Source organism: Natator depressus, chromosome 8 (genome assembly GCF_965152275.1).
Source record: "Natator depressus isolate rNatDep1 chromosome 8, rNatDep2.hap1, whole genome shotgun sequence".
Taxonomy (NCBI): Eukaryota; Metazoa; Chordata; order Testudines; family Cheloniidae; genus Natator; species Natator depressus.
In genome coordinates this window covers 16174126-16184009 of record NC_134241.1, presented here as the reverse complement: position 1 = coordinate 16184009, position 9884 = coordinate 16174126, and the positions used below count along the sequence as shown (strand labels likewise).

The following is a 9884-nucleotide window of genomic DNA, read 5'->3' as shown; positions in this document are numbered from 1 at the left end:
CCTGGGTCTTAACTATCTTTAGTAATTTTGTATCTGCAAATTTTGCCACCTCACTGTTTACCCCTTTTTCCAGATCACTTATGAATATGTTGAATAGGACTGGTCCCAGAACAGACCCTTGGGGGACACCACTATTTATATCTCTCCATTCTGAAAACTGACCATTTATGACCATTTAAACAGCCGTCTGTCCATATGCCCCATTTGCAGGGTAAAAAATGTGTTCTTTTACCTCCCTTATTTTTTTTTCCAGTTCAGAAACTTTTGAGATCTCTGGCATTTAGGCAGACAGATTTGGCAGCCTATTCATGTTCACTTGGACAGCAAGATATAATCTGAATTTGGGACTCTTGCAATAAGAATGTTACTTATTATATAACTAAACATTTGTTACTAATGGATGGGATTGACGTGAGCTGTGTTTATTACAAAGCTGTTTGTTAGTACGATTTACATTCTTTTCCATTGTTTTCATTTTTGTGTACTTCATCTGTTTTTTGCTCACTGGTGTTCCTTACAGTTGTATTGGAGTTTTTCTGTGGTTGCATTTCTCATGTGGTTAAAAAATGTAATGCAAAGATCACTTGAAAGAATAAAAACAAAGAACATTTTCAAAATGATTTTGAGATTTAATCCTCCAGTAATTTAATTTGTAGGAAGCAGGGAGTGAAGCATTGAAAAGAGAACATTTTTGAATAAATCAGGATTACTTACCCATGCAAATATAGTGATCCAATTTATGCATGCCATCATTATAATTTATTATAATAGCATCACAACTCTATCAAATGGACTGTGATGGCTAATTCTGACTGATCCTGGATGTTATCTGGATTTAATAGGTGTTTTCCATTTCTGTTCAGTGGTTCTAGGATTTATTGTTATTTACATAGGAAGTGTCTAGTGGTTAAAGCACAGAATTATGAATCCAGTGTTATTATTGGCTTTCACACCAACTTCCTGTGCAATATTAGCCCAGTAATTTAACCAGTTTGGCCTTGATCATGCTCCCACTGATGACAGGAACAAGCCCTCTGGGTATTAATTTCCTCATCTGTAAAATGGACATATTTCAGAGTAGCAGCCGTGTTAATCTGTATTCGCAAAAAGAACAGGAGTACTTGTGGCACTTTAGAGACTAACAAATTTATTTGAGCATAAGCTTTCGTGAGCTACAGCTCACTTCATTGGATGCATTCAGTGGAAAATACAGTGCGGAGATTTATATACATAGAGAACATGAAACAATGGGTGTTACCATACACACTGTAACAGGAGTGATCATTTAAGGTGAGCTATTACCAGCAGGAGGGGGTCGGGGACGGTGGGGGAACCTTTTGTAGTGATAATCAAGGTGGGCCATTTCCAGCAGTTTACAAAGAATGTCTGAGGAACAGTGGGGATTGATGGGGGGAAATAAGCATGGGGAAATAGTTTTACTTTGTGTAATGACCCATCCACTCCCAGTCTCTATTCAAGCCTAAATTAACTGTATCCAGTTTGCAAATTAATTCCAATTCAGCAGTCTCTCGTTGGAGTCTGTTTTTGAAGTATTTTTGTTGAAGAATTGCAACTTTTAGGTCTGTAATCGAATGACCAGAGAGATTGAAGTGTTCTCCGACTGGTTTTTGAATGTTATAATTCTTGACATCTGATATGTGTCCATTTATTCTTTTACGTAGATACTGTCCAGTTTGACCAATGTACATGGCAGAGGGGCATTGCTGGCACATGATGGCATATATCACATTGGTAGATGTGCAGGTGAACGAGCCTCTGACAGTGTGGCTGATGTGATTAGGCCCTATGATGGTGTCCCCTGAATAGATATGTGGACACAGTTGGCAACGGGCTGTGTTGCAAGGATAGGTTCCTGGGTTAGTGGTTCTGTTGTGTGGTGTGTGGTTGCTGGTAAGTATTTGCTTCAGGTTGTCTGTAAGCAAGGACTGGCCTGTCTCCTAAGATCTGTGAGAGTGATGGGTCGTCCTTCAGGATAGGTTGTAGATCCTTGATGATGCATTGGAGAGGTTTTAGTTGGGAGCTGAAGGTGATGGCTAGTGGCCTTCTGTTATTTTCTTTGTTGGGCCTGTCCTGTAGTAGGTGACTTCTGGGTACTCTTCTGGCTCTGTCAATCTGTTTCTTCACTTCAGCAGGTGGGTATTGTAGTTGTAAAAATGCTTGATAGAGATCTTGTAGGTGTTTGTCTCTGTCTGAGGGGTTGGAGCAAATGCGGTTGTATCGTAGAGCTTGGCTGTAGACAATGGATCGTGTGGTGTGGTCTGGATGAAAGCTGGAGGCATTTAGGTAGGAATAGCGGTCAGTAGGTTTCCGGTATAGGGTGGTGTTTATGTGACCATTGCTTATTAGCACTGTAGTGTCCAGGAAGAGGATCTCTTGTGTGGACTGGTCCAGGCTGAGGTTGATGGTCGGATGGAAATTGTTGAAATCATGGTGGAATTCCTCCAGGGCTTCTTTTCCCTGGGTCCAGATGATGAAGATGTCATCAATGTAGCGCAAGTAGAGTAGGGGCATCAGGGGACGAGAGCTGAGGAAGAGTTGTTCTAAGTCAGCCATAAAAATGTTGGCATACTGTGGGGCCATGCGGGTACCCATAGCAGTGCCGCTGATCTGAAGGTATACATTGTCCCCAAACGTGAAATAGTTATGGGTGAGGACAAAATCACAAAGTTCAGCCACCAGGTTTGCCGTGACATTATCGGGGATACTGTTCCTGACGGCTTGTAGTCCACCTTTGTGTGGAATGTTGGTGTAGAGGTCTTCTACATCCATAGTGGCCAGGATGGTGTTTTCTGGAAGATCACCAATGGATTGTAGTTTCCTCAGGAAGTCAGTGGTGTCTCGAAGATAGCTGGGAGTGCTGGTAGCGTAGGGCCTGAGGAGGGAGTCTACATAGCCAGACAATCCTGCTGTCAGGGTGCCAATGCCTGAGATGAGGGGGCGTCCAGGATTTCCAGGTTTATGGATCTTGGGTAGCAGATAGAATACCCCAGGTCAGGGTTCCAGGGGTGTGTCTGTGCGGATTTGTCCTTGTGCTTTTTCAGGGAGTTTCTTGAGCAAATGCTGTAGTTTCTTTTGGTAACCCTCAGTGGGATCAGAGGGTAATGGCTTGTAGAAAGTGGTGTTGGAGAGCTGCCTAGCAGCCTCTTGTTCATATTCCGACCTATTCATGACGACAACAGCACCTCCTTTATCAGCCTTTTTGATTATGATGTCAGAGTTGTTTCTGAGGCTGTGGATGGCATTGTGTTCCACACAGCTGAGGTTATGGGGCAAGTGATGCTGCTTTTCCACAATTTCAGCCCGTGCACGTCGGCGGAAGCACTCTATGTAGAAGTCCAGTCTGCTGTCTCAACCTTCAGGAGGAGTCCACCCAGAATCCTTCTTTTCGTAGTCTTGGTAAGAAGGTCTCTGTGGATTAGTATGTTGTTCAGAGGTGTGTTGGAAATATTCCTTGAGTCAGAGACATCGAAAATAGGATTCTAGGTCACCACAGAACTGTATCATGTTCGTGGGGGTGGAGGGGCAGAAGGAGAGGCCCCGAGATAGGACAGATTCTTCTGCTGGGCTAAGAGTATAGTTGGATAGATTAGCAATATTGCTGGGTGGGTTAAGGGAACCAATGTTGTGGCCCCCTGTGGCATGTCATAGTTTAGATAGTTTAGTGTCCTTTTGCTTTTGTAGAGAAGCAAAGTGTGTGTTGTAAATGGCTAGTCTAGTTTTAGTAAAGTCCAGCCACGAGGAAGTTTGTGTGGAAGGTTGGTTTTTTATGAGAGTATCCAGTTTTGAAAGCTCATTCTTAATCTTTCCCTGTTTGCTGTAGAGGATGTTGATCAGGGGGTTCCACAGTTTCTTTGAAAGCGTGTGGCACAAGCTGTCAGCATAGTTTGTGTGGTGTGTAGACTGTAATGGATTTTTTACCTTCAGTCCTTTTGGTACGATGTCCATCTGTTTGCATTTGGAAAGGAAGATGATGTCTGTCTGTATCTGTACGAGTTTTTTCATGAAGTTGATAGATTTCCACTCCATATTTAGCACACTGGGATGCTCCAAGGCCTCATTTGTTGACATTTGTAAAGCACTTTTACCAGTGCTAGGATGATCTTTTTGTGAAAGGGGCTTTGAAGCACAAAGTATTAAGCATTGTCAATGTGTGTGGTGCTGTTGACACTTAACAGAAGATGTGGTATATGTGTCAAGATAGTTACAACTGAAGTCAGACCTGGACAGTACAGGTCTGCTGCCCGCAGTGCTTTGGTTAAAGATCAGATGAAGATTCAGGAGTTAGACGGTGAGCTGTCTGGAGCAGGGATTGTCATTTTGTTCAGTAGTTGTACAGCACCTAGCACAATGGGGTCCTGGTCCATGACCGGATCCTGATAACACAAATAATAAATAAGTACAGATATCATTGGGGGTTATTGTTGAATTACATCACAAATTTTGTTAAAAATACACCCACGTGTATAAATGGATGACCACTACGAGTCCCACCCATTAGCTTCTGTGCTCCCCTCCAGGTACTAGCTCTTTGAACTAAATGCTGACTGTATACATGGCATTTGTGGGACAGTCAGAAGGTGCTGGAGAAGGAGGTGCCAGCTACTCTTATTACACTTAGCACCACAATGGCCTTTGATTTGTACATGTAGCACAGGGGAATCTTCGAATGTTTTATCCCTCACCTTTTTTCCATTTTTTTCCTGCAATTTGATCACATTTTCTCATGTGCTTGGTGTTTTCCAGGGAGAGTCTTAAACCTTGAATCCCTTGTGTGGACCTTGTTCACGGAATTCTGTGACCTCACAGCAGTTTACAAAGTTTGTAAGTTTACAAAGAGGATGGCCAAAATGCTCCCACCCTCATCTTTAACATGGACCTCTGCTTAGATCAGGATGGAACATCTCACACTGGGGTTTGCAGTCTCTGTCTGAATCAAGATCTGATCCTAAGTGCTAAGCACCCTCCCTATATGACCAAATTGGGAGATGCAGTTGCCCTGCACCTCCCAGAATTAGACCCCAATCTGTTCCAATGTAAGTTTATTGGGAACAGATCCTGATGAATAGCCATCACAGCCCCCCACCAGGGCACAGTCTGGGTGCACTCTCCTTGTGGCAATCATCAGGACGTCACCATCAATGAAACAAAACACCCACGGTGACTTGAACTGTGTGGCAAAGCCAGTCTGGACAAAGGGAGATAATGAAATTCTGCTGCTGTGGAAGAGAGGTTTGCAGAAGCCAAGAAGGGCGCTTTACAACATGCCTGAGACAAAGGCAAGCTGCAATTTTCTGGGTTAACTGACTGGATGCCAGTGGAAGGGAAGAGACAGAGTTTTCTTTGTTCAAATGCCTTATGCCTCTGTTCCAGGAGAATGGCTTGTAACCAGCTTTGCATTGTGTGAACAGGCCTGGCTGACACTATTTGCACAAATGGCTCAGTTGAGTGAAGACAAAATAAGGAATTCCTTGAGATTTTGGACAGTGAGGTATCCACTAGAACAGCCACCAGACACTGAAGGCTGCAATTTTGTTTCTCTCTTGGGGATCAGGTCAGAAAATGCAGTTGTGTGATGTAGTCCTTTCAGGCTGCACTGACCTTAGATGCCGAACGTTAGATGCCAAACTCTCTCTCTTCACCCTCTGTCCCCAGACTAGGAAAGCTACTCTTCCTTTCAATGCCAGAAAATGAGCGAGTAAGTCCCAGAGAAACAAGCAGGTGATACAAAGGAAGCAGATACCGAGTTTCTGGAGAATTGTACTGAAAGACACAGGAGTGGCAGTAAAGTCAAAAGTTGAACCAGTGTCATTCACAAAACCACAGAGATATAAATGGACATGAGTAATCCGTTTTCACCGCAGGGGATTATTTCAGCAGAAGCAAAAATGTTTCTATGATGTCTTTAATTCCATCTAAACCACTGGATTTAAACATTCACCTGCAATATTTGCATGCAAACATCACATCGGGCTAGTGCATGAGAGCCTGAAAGTGAAACCTGCTAAAACCAAAATAAATGAAATAGGTCATTGTCATTGTCCAAGATTGCAAAAAATAAAATAAAATAAAGGTCAACAGTCTAAATGTGTAAGAACTGAGTTTTTAATTAAAAGTTACCTTTCAAATCTAATAAAATAAATTTTGTAAAAAATTAATCTTTTTGATTAAAAGCTTTCAGACAAATAGGTTTGCGTTGAAGATCAGTCCACTGGTTAACCCATCAGCCTGTACTGATACCTGGAATTATTAATGGTTATCTTTGTACACTGAAGAGAGTACTAACCAATTTGTGCTGCTCCTTGAAGTTTCTTAGTGCTGGTTCATAATTTGTTAATGCTGAGCGCCTAGTTCTATGCTCTAACCATTCTACAGTCCCCTCACTCTTCATACGACGTTGTAACATAATTAGTGGGGAGGTAAGGCCAGGTAGTGAAGAAAAACAGTAATTTCTAAACTAGCCAATATGGCATACCACGTGAAGTGTAAATGCATTCTCCAAGGGCAGTGCTCTCTAGGCCAAAAGTCTGTTCTTAATATGACAACAACACTCTGTAAGTTTACAAAGAGGAGAGGCAGCTCCTGATATGATACTCAAATAAGCAGGAATCTTATAAGCTGATTCGATTCCAGTTCTGGGTTTTTCCTCTGACGGGATGAACAATCATGCTGAATAGAATGGCTGCCGTATGATATTAACAATTGTCCAGCAGATACAGAATGCAAAGCAACAAAGACATTGTCGTATATGAATTAAGTCAGCAATTGAACCGCAGTCTCTGGTAATCGGAGGACAAGTGCACTAACCTGTTAGATCATAGAGTTTCACCTTTCTTAACTTATTCTAGCTCCTTTCTAATAAATAAGATGCTGTATGTTATAATATGCAATTCTTTTACCTATGCCACTGAAAGATGCTTGACTAACAATTTGAAGTCCTCCTGCGGGACAGATACAGTACAAGCAGAAAAACTTCTACTACGTTGCACATTATGCCTCAACTCTAACCTAATCATATACACGCAATACTTTGCCTTTCAGCTGTGATTGCCAATAAGGGTGCCAGTTGTTGATAACTATAGTAACCTGGCTGCTAGGAACAGGACTGGAGAATCATCTCACATTGATCTCCTAACACCCGTCAGGTGATAATTACCATGGGTCACTAGAGGATTCAAAGAACAGGACCCTACTAGTTACATAGGACACAAAGCCTTAAAGATTCCTGAGCCCTTTCACACTGCGCAATGCAGAAGAAAGCCAAGACTACCTGTCAACAAGTTTGGTGTGAGCAAATGGTCACAATGCAGCCCTGGACATTTGGCTCCCTGATAATTCAGTAACCTTGGTGTGATTGTGGTGAATGCTCTGGCACAGGTTTAAAGTGTGTGCATATGGCAAAGAAGGGAGTCATCTGCTAACTGTTAGTACAAGTGACACTGTCGTTCCTGTTCAGATGCCAGCATGTAATGGATTATAAAATGTATAATCTAATCACACAAAAGACAAATAGAATTACCCTGATCTGGTTCGTAGAACAAGTGCTTTGCTTAGAAATCATGAGGAACTAGGTCATCTTAATGAGAAACAGCATTTTTCCTGTCACTTTCCCCACATATCCTCAGTACCTTTCCAGGGAAGGCCCAACTCTGCTCTTCTTTTACCGCTCCAAACCAGGAGAGAATGAGGATCTATCCCAATGGAATCACTCCCCATTTATATTAGTGTAAATGAGAGCAGAATTTGACCCACACATTTGACAGTGAAAGATCAAAGATTCTGCATACCCTGCAAAAGTGTCTGAGGATTCCTCTTAGAGGGTCTCTAGTGGTTAGAGCAGAAAAGTAGAAGGAAAGAGTCCCGTGCACACCTACCTACCCTCAAGCTTCTGGGGAATTTCTCAGGCTGTCTTCCAGTGTCAGGACTTGGAGCGGCAGCACAGCTGTGGATACTGCAGGAACACTGCTGCTATCTCTGCAACTAGAAAGTGACACTGAATGGGATAGGGGAAAAGAGAAAGAGAGAGAAAGGAGTCCTATCCAGAGAAGCTGCAGCTCTTAAGCACCTCAGCTGTCTGGATTCACATGATGTAAGAGTATATTATTTGTCTGATTAGTAAAAAAGAAGACAAAATTACATTTCTTTGATGCCAATCATTTCCCCCAGAGAGCAAAAAGAAGCCAGGGTATGGGAATGGGGACAGGTGTCAGGTGAGGGGACATAGGATTTTCCGTTTCTCCTGCAGGCTGGTAGTAGTGGGTGTCTTTTCAACTGACTCATTGCATGACCATGGACACATCAAGTCACCAATCTGTGCCTCAGTTTCCCCCTCTGTAAAAAGGACACTTACCAGAGGTACCAAAGGGGGTTGCATTGACTGAGGCTTCAGAGGGGTGTTGAAGTTTCATTAATCAGTGTTTACAAAGTGCAGCAAGGCCCTCAGCTGTAGCGCACTGTGGATGTGCCAGCTATTCTTATTGCAGCAAATAGGCTCTTGAGCACTGTGACGAAAGCAAACCTGAAACAGCAGATGGAGCTCTTTCACCAGCGTGAACTCAACAGAAAAATATCAACATCAGATGTGCCGTTTAAAGGAAGACATTGACTTCTAGTAATTTCTGGAAGTGCTTCCACTTGTCTGGGAGGCAGTAGCTGTGCACAGAGCTCTCCCTTGTGGTAAAAGCTATGACTAGCCAGATAGAAGCTTTTAGACCCAGAGTGTGATCATCTTTGTAAATTCCAAGGCCAGAAGGGATGAGTGTGATCACCTTGTCTGACCTCCTATGTAGCACAGGCCCGTAGAACATCCCAAATTAATTCCTAGAACATAGCTTTGAGAAAAACATCCAATCTGGATTTAAAATTTGCTAGAGACGGAGAATCCACCGTGACTCTTGGTAAATTGTCCCAATGGTTAATTACCCTCACGGTTAAAACTTTACACCTTGTTTCCAGTCTGAATTTGTCTAGTTTCAGCTTCCAGACATTGGATTATGTTATGCCTTTCTCTACTAGAAGGAAGAGCTCATAATCAAATATTTGTTCCCTGTGTAGGTACTTATCAACTGTAATCAAGTCACCCCCTTAACTTTCCTTTAAGGTGCCACAAGTACTCCTTTTCTTTTTGCGGATACAGACTAACACGGCTGCTACTCTGAAACCTGTCACTATGGGTATATCTACACAGGGATAAAAGACCTGCAGCACAGCTGTGGGTGGTCAGTGTCAGCTGACTCGGGCTCGTAGGGCTTAGGCTGAGGGGCTGGAAAATTAGTGTGCAGACTTTTGGGCTCATTCTGGAGCCCGGGCTCTAATATCCTCCCCTTTGTGGGGTCCTAGAGCTGGGACTCCAGCCCAAGCCCAAATACCTAGAGCAATTTTCCAGCCCCACAGCCTGAGCCCTGTAAGCCCAAGGTAGCTGACCAAGGTCAGCTGCGCGTCTTTAATTGCTTTGTAGACGTACCCTATCAGGCATGTTTTGTCATCCTTTAGCCATTCTTGTAGCTGTTCTCTGATACCATAAGATCTGTTTTATACAAAGCCAGTAACACATGGCAAACTTTTCTATATGTGCTTTAAAATCATCATTTTACATGCTGTCTTTGGACTAAAAGATATAACCCATCTCTCAGCCCAAAATTTGACTCAGAAATTGGGCATTGTCACTATTTATTACATGATCTGATAGTATATTAAACTGAGGTTTTAGGAAATCATAGTCACGTTAGGAAAATGTTTAATAGATTCCCCTGCTACATTTAAAAGTCAGAGGGTTGCACATGTGCACGGACAGGCTAGTTCAATGGGGCTCTAATCTCCGTTGGCGACAATGAAATACAAATAAAATAATAATAATAATCAGCCCT

At 42.7% G+C, this 9884-nt stretch overlaps 1 long non-coding RNA gene across 1 annotated transcript; it reads right to left on the bottom strand.

Annotated features, from left to right (window-relative positions):
* Positions 1–3978: 3978 nt before the first annotated feature.
* Positions 3979–8499, bottom strand: LOC141992755 (uncharacterized). The gene is made up of 3 exons (XR_012640641.1): positions 8369–8499; positions 7893–7998; positions 3979–4394 (listed from the first exon to the last, which is right to left on the bottom strand). It is a non-coding gene; the product is annotated as an uncharacterized LOC141992755 (long non-coding RNA).
* Between the last annotated feature and the right edge of the window lie 1385 nt (positions 8500–9884).